Genomic DNA, 11803 nt, shown 5'->3' on the forward strand with positions numbered 1-11803 from the left:
CCATTTGGAAGCATGTCTTGCACATTCATGGTTTCTTTGCCTTGACCTTTTTTGCTTGGACAATTGCGACTGTCATGAAAACATATTTGGTTGCATGTCTTGCACAAGCGTGCAACCTTGGCCTTGGCTTCCTTGTTCCTCTCCTTTTGTTTTTCCCCATTCATTTCCTTTCCTCTTTTTATTCTTTTACATCTACCAACCAAATGAGCATCATTTGGCGGGTGTATGTCAATTTGAGTAGGAATGTTGCAACCAATAAACGCCTCGTATTCCTCTTCCCCAGTGTGCTTGATGGCATTAGGAACCATTTGGTTCAGAGGCTCCTCAATGCTCAGAACACTTGCTACCAAAAATTCCGTGCCTTCATCTGATTGCTTGGCACTTTGAATTAGATCTTCCAACTTGTTTCACACTGTTGAAATCTTCTTCCTCGCAGCTGCATCCAAGGAGTCGGCGGGCTTTTCTTCTAGAAGGTTCCCTTGTTCATCGTAAACACTCACACTACAAAAAAATGATGTCAACCATATGATTTGAAAAAAATAGTAGTAATTATTATAACTTCCATACCTTTTACACCGTTTCTGCCATCTTTCCATGATATAGAAGGTTGGAAGCTCCTGTTGATTTTCAGTTCGCATCACTTGGATAATATGGCGGCATGGGATTCCATGTGACTCAAATAACTTACATGAACAGTTAGCTATCATGGTTTTCGTGTCACATCGGACCTCCCTTACCCTACTAGCACCTGTGAAGGTCACTATTTTAATTCCCTCATCTTGTGCAATTCCTTGAACACAACAGTAGTCTCTTGCAGCAATAACTTGTTCCTGAAATTTCACAAACACCTCATATGTGAATACTTCACTACCTTGTCTCTCCATTGCCCACGGTGTCACTAATTGGGGGGGTCCTATGGATGCTTGAATTGTCTGCAATCAACTCCTCTTGATGTTGACATTCTAAAGCTGTCTCAAATCTAAGCCAGAACTCAACAAAAGTGAGCCTGCGATGAATGAATCGGTTAAAAAATGAATTTGCACTTTCAGACCTTGAAGTAGTCCGCAGAATGCCTGCCAGTGATATGTCCATGAAATAGGCTGGTATCCATGACTTTCTAAGGCTAAACCTTTTAGTCAACCACTCATTATCCTCCAACCCAATGTCTGAAATTATGGAATTCAACTCTAACTCAAACTCGGCCACGGTTTTCTGAACCCCATACACTTGCGTTCATCCTCTTCCAAAATTCAGATTCTTCTCTAATCACGGGTGCAATCTTCTCGGGTAGTTTTTCCATTATATGCCACATGCACAATCTGTGTACTGAGGTTGGAAAAACTTTATCAATTCCATTCTTGATGCTAGCAGCTTCATTGTTTATGCTGAGTCTCGGCGCTACACCTCCCATTGCTCTCAGGAAGGTATCAAACAACCAAATATATGACTCTTTCTTCTCATTTAGTAAGAATGCAGCACCAAAGAACACACTTTGTAAGTGATGATTAACTCCTGTAAATGATGCGAAGATCATGTCATACTAATTAGTAGTATATGTAGAATTAAAGGATACCACGCTACCGAAATGTTTGTAGTTCTTCCTACTTGTGGCATCTGCCCAGAAGACATACACCAACTTTCCTTCATCACTCACAACGAAATCATAGAAAAATGCTGAATTAACTTCCTGCTTTCTACCTAGCTGGGCCACAAACATTTGCGCGTCTGCATCCCTGATTTTTAATCTGAGGCCACGGTAGTAGTTTTGCAAGTCTCTCTTTGTGCATCCAGCCTCCGAAAACCCACCTTCGCTGACGTGGAGGAGCCTGTATGCCTGGCAGGTGCCTATGCTTGCTTTGCTGCATGTGTACAATGTGTTCTTTGCTCTATCGCTAACTCGGCGATTTGATCTGATCAAATGACGCTTATCAGGTGACAGAAGACCATGACTATGGTGCTCGACCCATGATTCTATCGTGTAGGTATCATTAGCAGACAACTTCACAAAGATATGTGCATCACAACCACACTTTGCGTCCGTGTTCTTACGCCTTTTCTTTGATGTATCGCCAATCATGTTACCCTTCTCTGACTTGAATCCTTCTCTGTTACACATGTATCGTTTAGTACGAACCACTTCATTTTCCAACTTCTTTTGTTGTCCGATAGGAACTCCAAAACTAGAGTGATGTGCATAAGATTTGTAGAACTCCTCCATAGCCTTCAGTCCTTGAAATGTCATCCCCACTTTAGGCTTCAAATTATCTTCACACTCAGGTATAAAAGACGAGCACTGGAACATAAATAATGAATAAATAATCACCTTCACTAACAAAAAACTGAACTGAATACAACCATAGTCAGTGAAAGTAATTGACTTACAAAGAGAGGCACACTTGCTTCTTTATGGGTGTACTAAATCCTTTCCTGCTCATCTGCATTTGCCAGCTATTTGTTGATCCCATTGCTGCACCCACATGTACATGATAAGCCTTGTAAATTAGCCAGAGAAATGACACAATATTGGCATAGGAAGTACATCCCAATCTGTATTCAGCCAACAATGCAGACGGAAAAGACTGAAGCAAAGTGATCTGATACATAATTTAGTATATAATGATGCTCCTGCAACTTGGTATACTCCATGCAACACGGCAACAGGTCATAAAAAATAACAGAGAGACATTTTCACAAAAGACTTATTTTTTCATCCATTACAACGTACACAAATCAATAAGAGTTCTTTCTGATTTGTTACGTGACGCTCCATGTGCCGTACTTAAATTCAGTTCATTGTCTGCAGCTGTAGCGGTTTTTGTGGCCATAGCAGTGCAAGTGAGATGGGCTTCCTGATGGGTACATGCTGAGGAAAATTCAGGGTCCCCACATGAATTAGGGAGGAAAGAGGGCAAGCAGGTTCTAGCCGTTGAAGTCGATGCAGATTCATTGTCCCTGACAGCAGAAATCGCCAAGGTAGTTGGTTGCGTTATATCCAGCAAGGAGGACTTGTCCACCATGCTGATCGGGAGTTGGGAGTTGGATTCCTTCGTGGTCGTCGTGGCGATTACCCGTGGCCGTGGTTGATCAGGCAGATGCATGCCACTGTCGCCGTCGTTGTGATACAGGTCGCGGGCTTTCTCTGAGATTGGAAAACGATTGGGGAGTGGTGAACTGGGAGAGCTGTCGTCGCTGGGGTTTATTTTGCAAAATTGACAGGGCAAACGTGGCTGGAGGCGGGCGTGTTTGTGCAAAAAGAGGCCGAACTAACAGCAGGCACAATATCTTGATCAAACGATTGACGATGAGCGGATGCACGGATTCACCAAGATGGATGGATTCACGTGATACGACGCCGTACAGAAAAGATGCCTAATTAAGCGTTACCCCGTACAAATGAGCACCGGTGTTTAAAAAAAGACGGGTTTATTACTAAACACCTCCCCTAAGTGCATTTACAATGCTAGGTGCTTATATAGACGCTTTAGAGAAAAAATATATACACAAATATTAAATATTCACGTAAGCGTTCTCTCATTCAACGCTAGCAGCTGATACGGGCGCTAACAAACTCGTAAAACAGCTGCTGCTGCGTTCAACATTTTATCTCGTGCAACAAGGAAAGCCTCCAAGCGTGTGACTCACGAGAGCCCAGAGACACACCTGCGTGTCAGCGGCAGGTGTGCTCGCACAAATCGCTGCGGATCCGATGGACAGAAATCAGTTCAAAGAAGGTACCGGTCAAAAATAACCGGGAGCATGCAGAGTATATCGGTACAGCACTAGACGGTAACATCACAAGTTTATATATCAACTCAAACTCTTGAGTACAATCGTAAGCTTGGAGTGCCATATAATTATCAAAGCACTCATGATAGTATATCATTTCGTGTTTCATCAGCCAACAACAAATAAAGCTTTTAATTTTGATATGCTGAATGTTCCATTAACAAATCACTCATGATAATATATAGTTTCCAAAGCACTCATGACATACTAGGCCGGCGACGGATCCGGCGGCGGCTTGTCTTCGCGGGCGGCACAGCTCCGGGTGGCGCGGCTGCTTGGCTGCGGGGCGGCGCGATGGCTTGCGGCGGAGCCCTTCCGGCCCAGATCTAGGCCGTTTTGGGCCCCATCTGGGTCTGGGTGGGCCTAGCGTCTGCTTTTCAGCGTCATCTCCGGCGGACGGAGGGGTGGCTCGGGCTGGGGGTGGCGGCGACGGCGGCGCGTGTACTACAGTGCAGCGACGGGAGCTTCACGAGCCCGCTTCGGGCTCGGCCGGGCAGGGGTGCCTGGTTTGCTCCTGTGCTATGTCCGGTCGGTCACCGCCGAGGGTGGTGGAGGTTGTCCCCTCCCACGTGGCCGCTGACCCTGCTGCTCCTCGTTTCCGGCTGGTTCCTCCCGATCCCGCCGGTCTCGCTTCGCTTGTCACGGTGAGACGGCGATGGTGACTGCGTGTCCGGGGTGGCGCATATTGGTGGATGGCAAGTATGGTGGAGCGCGATGGATCGTCCGGGGTCGTGGTTGGTTGGCGGTTCGGAGAAATCCTTGTCGGCTTGTCCGGCATCAAGCGGTGACGCCCGTGGGCGCCGCCGTGCCTTCCTGAAGGGCGTCGGATATACCCCTTCCCTCCCACGGCCCTTCGCATAGTGGGGGAAACCCGAGGCCATGTCCGGTAGCAGCGTTGTTGTCGTTGCGTTCCTTCTTGAAGGTGTTGATTGGTATGCGGTGTTTCGGGGTGCTAGGAGCGTGGTGGAATTCTCCGGCGGGCGCAGCGGTTGCGAGTCATCCTCATTTTCGTTGATCTACCGTTGTCGGCATTTTTTCCTTTTGTATTTTCTCTTTGTTTTCTTTTGGGCGTGCCTGTACTGCTTCCGCCCCAGCACCTATCATCGGTTGTATCGATGTTGTAGCTTTGTAATACAAAGCGGGGGAAACCCTTTTTGAAAAAAAATGAAAAAAAATAACGCCCACACAAATTCCAGTAACTACCACGAATTTTCCCCGGATGAATATACTTAAATATAGAAACTTTGAGTTGAATAGTCATGGAATGTCGACACTTACACAGCATCCACACACAAAATTAGAGTAGCTAGCTAGTCCCACTCCTATCTATAAAGAGTATAGCTAGCCACTCATCCCGTCATCACAAAAGGAAAGGAAGCATTATTACACCAAAAAACTCAGCTGCTAAGAGCGAGCTATGGACCATGCAACGGGTGCCATGGGGAGCCTGATCCTGAAGCTCGGTGAACTCCTCAAGGAGGAGTACAAACTGCAGACTAGAGTCAAGGAAGACGTCAAAGATCTCAATAGAGAGCTGGAGAGCATGCAAGCTGCCCTCCGCAAGGTTGGGGACGTGCCACGGGACCAGCTCGATGAGCAAGTCAAGCTCTGGGCAAACGAGGTCAGAGACCTTTCATACAAAATAGAGGATATCATCGATAAGTTCCTGGTGCAGGTCATGGGCACCAAACCTGCTGTCAAGCCACGCAAGCTCAAATGGCTCAAGAAGAAGATGTGCGACTTGTTCACTGTGTTCATGGCACGCCATGCCATCGGCGATGATATTAGAGAGATCAAAGCCCGTGTCGAGAAGGTGGCTGCCCGGCGTGACCGGTACAAGGTCAATGATGTGGATCCAGCTGGCCCAACCATGGTTGACCCTCGTCTATCGGCTCTGTACAAGGACAGGAAAGATCTTGTTGGCATTGATGATTCATTGAGTGAGCTAACCAAGATGCTGAGCATCAGGGATGGTGAGGTGTCCAAGCAACTGAAGATAGTCTCTGTTTTCGGATTCGGAGGCCTTGGCAAGACAACTCTTGCCAAAGCAGTATATGATAATCTCAAAGTGCAGTTCGATTGCAGTGCTTTTGTTCCGGTAGGACGGAACCCTAGCATGAAGAAACTTCTCACCGACATTCTCTTTGAAATTGAGCAAAAGTATCGGGATTCTAGCACATCATCGTGGGATGAAAGACAGCTGATCGACGAACTCCGTACAGTACTCGAGAAAAAGAGGTACACACCTATTATATAGTTTCACATACGTCAATTAATAATGGAAAAAATTAGCGTCAATCACCTGCAACATCATACATAGAGGGTTTGGTTGACCTATGGTTATTCTTGTATATTTTGCATAGGACTTCTTTTTTTTTCAGGGCATAATGTATATTATCAAGTTTTGCTACTTCTTTGTATGATTTTGGTTGGGACTTTCACAGAATGCTCGCCACACTCATATATTCTAGAACTTCTTACACTAGATGTCAATTTAAAAATATATCTAATGGATGAAAATATCCAGATTGGGAAATTTTGTTGATGAAAAATATAGTCCAGGACGATGAAATATAGTCCAGATCTGTTGGTGGTGTATGCATGTCTCTCTCTTGCACCCCTCCATTTCCTTGCTTAATAAGCCAACTCTAATTTCCTTAAGGAGGCTGACATTCATGTTGTAAAATAGTTTCACTAATTTATGATATATATTCCCCGCAAAAAAATGATATATCTTGCGTTATTGATGGTGATTACAGGTACTTAATCATCATTGATGACCTATGGGATAAAAAAACATGGGAGCTAGTCAAGTCTGCTTTGATGTGTAATAGTTGTGGAAGCAGGATAATCACAACTACTCGTATACACAAAGTAGCCACAACGACCGGTGAAGTATACATGCTACAACCACTTTCTCCTGATTTATGTAAAGATTTATTTCATAGAAGATTAGTTGGTAGTAAAATAAAACAGCCTAATCATCTGTCGACAGAGGTACACGATAAAATTTTACATAAATGTGGGGGTGTGCCATTGGCTATAATCACAATGGCTAGTTTGCTTGTCGGTAAACCAGTGGAGTTTTGGTCTAAGGTATACACCTCAATCGGTTTTGGGCATGAAAAAAATGAAGTGGTAGATGACACAAGGAAAATACTTTTATTTAGCTATTATGATCTACCTTGTTACCTAAAGACTTGCTTATTGTATCTGAGCATATATCCCGAAGATCATCTGATTAAAAAAGATAGTTTGATATGGAAGTGGGTTAGCGAAGGTTTTATCCATGAGGAACCAGGGGTAGGACTATTCGAGATTGGTGAGAGGTACTTCAACGACCTGGTGAACAAAAGCATGATAATACCGGTAGAGGGAGATAAATATAATGGCATCATAACAGGGTGTCGTGTCCATGACATGATGCTTGATATGATATGTCTATTGTCAAAGGAAGAAAACTTTATTACTGTATTGGACAGTGATGAGCAATATACAATTTCACATTGCAATGCCCGTAGGCTAGCTGTTCAACATATAGTCCAACTTCTGCCTAGCACGTCAAAATTACAAGCAAGGTCACTTAATGCCATGTGCAGTGCTGAGATGTTGCCATCACTTTCATGCTTTGAAGTTTTGCGTGTCCTAGCTTTGGAAGGCCCCTCTGATTCGCACAATCTTAATCATCTTGAGCATGTTGGAAAGTTAGTTCACTTGAGGCACATCAAACTAGCAAGCATGGGTATCCTTGAGCTCCCAAAGGAAATAGGACATCTGAAGTTCTTGGTGGTATTGGACTTGGGTAGAAATAGCATAAGTGAACTTCCAAAGAGTATTGGTGGACTAAGTCATTTGAAGTGCTTGAACATCTGTGAAACAAAAATTGATGTGCCTTGCTAGATTGGGGATTTGACATCTCTGGAAGAGCTATGCCTAGGAAAAGTTGACGACCAGTCAAACTTTGTGACAGAGCTAGGCAAGTTGACAGAGTTGAGGAAGCTCCACATTTCTGAAAGGGTATATTTATATGGTGATAGCAGAATGAATAGTTGGGCCGAGTCTGTAGCCAAACTGAGCAAGATACAAGTCATAGACATTTCTTTATTTGGGTGGAGAAATTCCAGGCATGAAGAGAGCCCCTGGGAACTGTATGACCTCTCTCCACAACTCCGTGTTCTACACATGTCCTACAAAGAACCTGGGCTGGTGGCAAGGATCAATCCCTCACTTATTCCAAACCTGTCCCATTTAAAACTGCATGTATACAGTCCTGATCTAGAGGTCTTTGGAAGTTTCCGAGAGCTTGTTTCCCTCCAGCTGTACATTAGGTCAACTCTCCAACATGGCACCATGGGCGGTGCAGGTGCTTTCCCCAAGCTGAGGGCCTTCAAGACACTAGCAACGCTTGACTCGTTTCAAGAGGGAGATATGCCGGTCCTTGAATCTCTCGAGTTCAGCGTCATAGCACAGTCCAATGATGATGGCATTAGCTTTGACTTTGACTTTGGTAGCCTAGGGAACCTCCCTTTGATTAAGAAAGTCATAGTCTTTTTATATGCCCCTCGTGCGGACCATGAGAAGGCTGAGGAAATGGCGAAGCGTGCAATTGATATGCTGCCCAACCGTGTCAGTCATGATATCAAAACAAGTCGTATACATCGCTTTCTTCGGAGGTAACTAAATGTATACTTCCTCCGTCTCATAATATAAGAACGTTTTTGACACTAGTGTAGTGTAAAAAACATTCTTGTATTATGGGACAGAGGGAGTATTTATTTATTCGTTAGTGCTGATCTCCACGTATCTCATAGATCTTCTTTTTCCTTTCTTTTTTTGCCAGTTGGACATACAGGTTGAACTAAGCTTGCGGTGCATCTTCACCTGCGGGAATCAACAGGTACGTACCCTCTCTATCTATATGTATTTATCTACACCGTATCTTCTTTTTCTTTCTAGAATAAATAACAGCAGTTTCCCGCAAAAAAAGAAAGAATAAATAACAGCAGTTGACCGAAAAGCCGAGCCAGGCCTTCACTTTTCTTTCTTCCGCCTGAAGAAAGAAAAGGCGACCTCGCCGCCAGGAGTCTTCCCAGCCGCCGCCATGTATCTCACGGATCTTCCTTTTACCCTTTTCCCAGTTGCTCAGACTCTGATTGAGCAAAGCTAGCCGTGCATCTCCACCTGCTGCGGAAATCAAGGTACGCACGCTAAGTATTTATCTGCACCTTGTCTTTTCCACTTTCTATACTAGATTAAATAACAGGAATTGCCAATCAACTGTAAAAAAATGTAACTACCAATCTGCACGCACGATATGTATATCTTTCTCATCATTTTAAAGAGTAACCATTGATACTCCACGTATGCATTTACTGAGAGTTACTCCATATATGTAGGCTGGCAGCGTTAACAAATCGCCGCGGAGAAAGAAAAGATAGCAACAGGATTGTGGCTCACCAGCTGAAGTGGATTCACATTCTGAACCACAATTCAGCCTTGGACTTTGCATCACATTTTGAGGATTTTCTGACTGGGTGGACAGAATTGTTACGGCTTATGCATCATCGCCAACTGAAGCATAGATACCTTGGCTGATTGAAAAGATGATCTTTTTGTGATGGCTGAAAATCCTCCTTTGTAGACAACATTGGTTAAGTGCACATGTACATAGCTGAGTTGTGAAGCTTACCTGCCGGACACCCCTTGATGATGGATGCTGTTAATTCATTCTGTCTCTTGAGCCCAGGGCCTGGATTGCACACCCAATGCTCCAGCCTGCAGCTATCAATGAAGGGTGAAGGTAGAAGGCAGTGGCAAAAAGATGGACAACCAGAACTCATACTTATATACTCCCATTTCTAGATATACCCATTTCCGAGACAAGTAATTCCGAACGGAGGGAGTAGATACAGACTGCAATTTTGCTTTCTAAACTCTGAATACTTGCATGTCGCAACCTCTGCTTTTGCTCTGCTTTCTAAACTCTGCTTGGCATGTAGCTAGACTCCTCTACTCCTCTGTTTTGCTCTGTTTTCTCAACTCTGAATATTTGCCTGTCGCTTCCTCTATTCTTGCTCTGTTTTCTCAACTGTGGGTATTTGGCTTTAGCTTGAGGTTTCATGCGTCAGGTTGACTCGACTTGGGGCCTGACAATCTTCCTCCTCCCGACCATGGGACCGACGGAGATGCTGCCTGCCCCCTCACGTTAATGGTGGCTGCTAATATCCTCTCGCTCTTTTTGTTAGAAGGGAGAATACACACTAGACTGTGTGATATTTAGATACAGCGCCGAATTGATGTCATTAGGAACCATAGGTAGGTACAAACCCAACACTTACAGATCAATCAGCAACGACTAAACTCGAGCCTGCTACGGGATGCAGCCGACGCCGGTGTCGAGCCACTTCCACCGCCACCGCCGCCGGCATAACTACTCGCCCGCCGCCTCTCCGGCATATCTCTCTCTACTCCTCTTCTTCGGAGAGATGTCTGCATGTCAGCACCATGTGTATATCAGCTCACAAAAATCAGTTTGTCTATTTGAAAACTAGCAAATCATCTGAATGCAAACCTAGTAGAAAAAATTGGTAGGCAACAGGTTAGTGATCAAATTGACAGGATGTGAGCATGCAGATATAGATGTATATAGATGCATTTTAGGTGTGGATTCCTTCATTTTGCAGATGAAAGTAATATAATTAACACCACAAGATTATAATATATCCACTCAAACTCTTCAACACAATCGCAGATGCCATATAATTAACAAAGCACTCATGAAAGTATAACATTTCTTGTTCAAATCAAGCTCAATTTATATATGGTTCATCAATCACACCCCCCCCCCCCCCCCCCCCCCCCCCACACACACACACGCATTCACGCCCACACACGGCCACACACACACGCACTCACGCCCACACACGGCCACACACACACCACGCCAGGTTGCACGGCTGGGCACAAACAGTCCTTTTATTACAAATCAACACGATTAAACCAGCCAGCAAGTTTGATCGATCATGAAGACAACGTACACCAAGCTGGAGCCAGCGAAACCAAGCAAGCAAGCAATCCAGTGCTGCTTGATTGACAATCACACACCAATCCAATCCAATCAATCTTTTAATGATATGTGTACAGTTGGTTCTAAAATTTACTGTAGATGTTAGAAATTTGATGGTTGCCATAGTTGCTGCTTTAGTTTGGAGTATATGGATAGACAGAAATGTTGTCTTTAAAAACATGTTTCCTACTGCTACCTCGTTTTTTCAATTATTATTATGTTGGTTATCATCACATTAACGAGGCCTACAAAATAAGCATTGCCTGCGCACAAGATTGCTGCCGCTGGTGGCAATTCGGGTCTTTCGCCAACAAAGTGGACAGGGGTTGTTGGTGCCTGGGCTGCGTTGGCCTTACTCGGGATGGGACTGCGGTTTGCTTCAAGTCATTCAGTGTCAGGTTGGCGCCTTAAGTAGTTGTGGCTTCTGTTGCTTCAGCAGCTGGGCTGTCCTTTTGAGCCTTTGGACATTGTGCTATCAATTTGTGATGTGCTAATAGTGGATTCTCAGGTGCTGGGTGTACCAGACTGCTACTGCTATGGGGAGTCGTCTCGTGAAGTTGATGAAGTGCTTTTGACAAGTTTGTCCTGAATGCACATGAGTTTGTTCTCATGAATTCAGATTTGGTGGCCTTCTGCTGTCCTGTGACAGAGTCCACCATGTATGTTGTTGGACATACATTTGGTCCAAATGCAGCAATAGAAAGCTCGTAAGGACCAAAAGATCCTGCACCAAGTTCATTTGAAACCTGAGCCTCTAAGTTCATTTGGTGGCTTTCTGATAAGTTCGTTTGGAACGAACGAGTAAATACCGGAAGTCACATGTATGTTCTGTTTGATTGTACATGCAGGTTACATACCTATCATCTTTACTTTGTTTGTGCTGATTGTGTAGCGAGCCATTGGTTTCATGAATGTAATCAAGAAATCACCTTTTTTCTTCACCTTCCTCCA

General features: G+C 44.4%; 1 pseudogene; it reads left to right on the forward strand.

Moving 5' to 3' along the window:
* Positions 1–5136: 5136 nt before the first annotated feature.
* LOC125524215 lies at positions 5137–11563 on the forward strand (annotated as a pseudogene).
* Positions 11564–11803: the final 240 nt, after the last annotated feature.

Source organism: Triticum urartu, chromosome 7, assembly GCF_003073215.2.
Source record: "Triticum urartu cultivar G1812 chromosome 7, Tu2.1, whole genome shotgun sequence".
NCBI classification, from domain to species: Eukaryota; Viridiplantae; Streptophyta; class Magnoliopsida; order Poales; family Poaceae; genus Triticum; species Triticum urartu.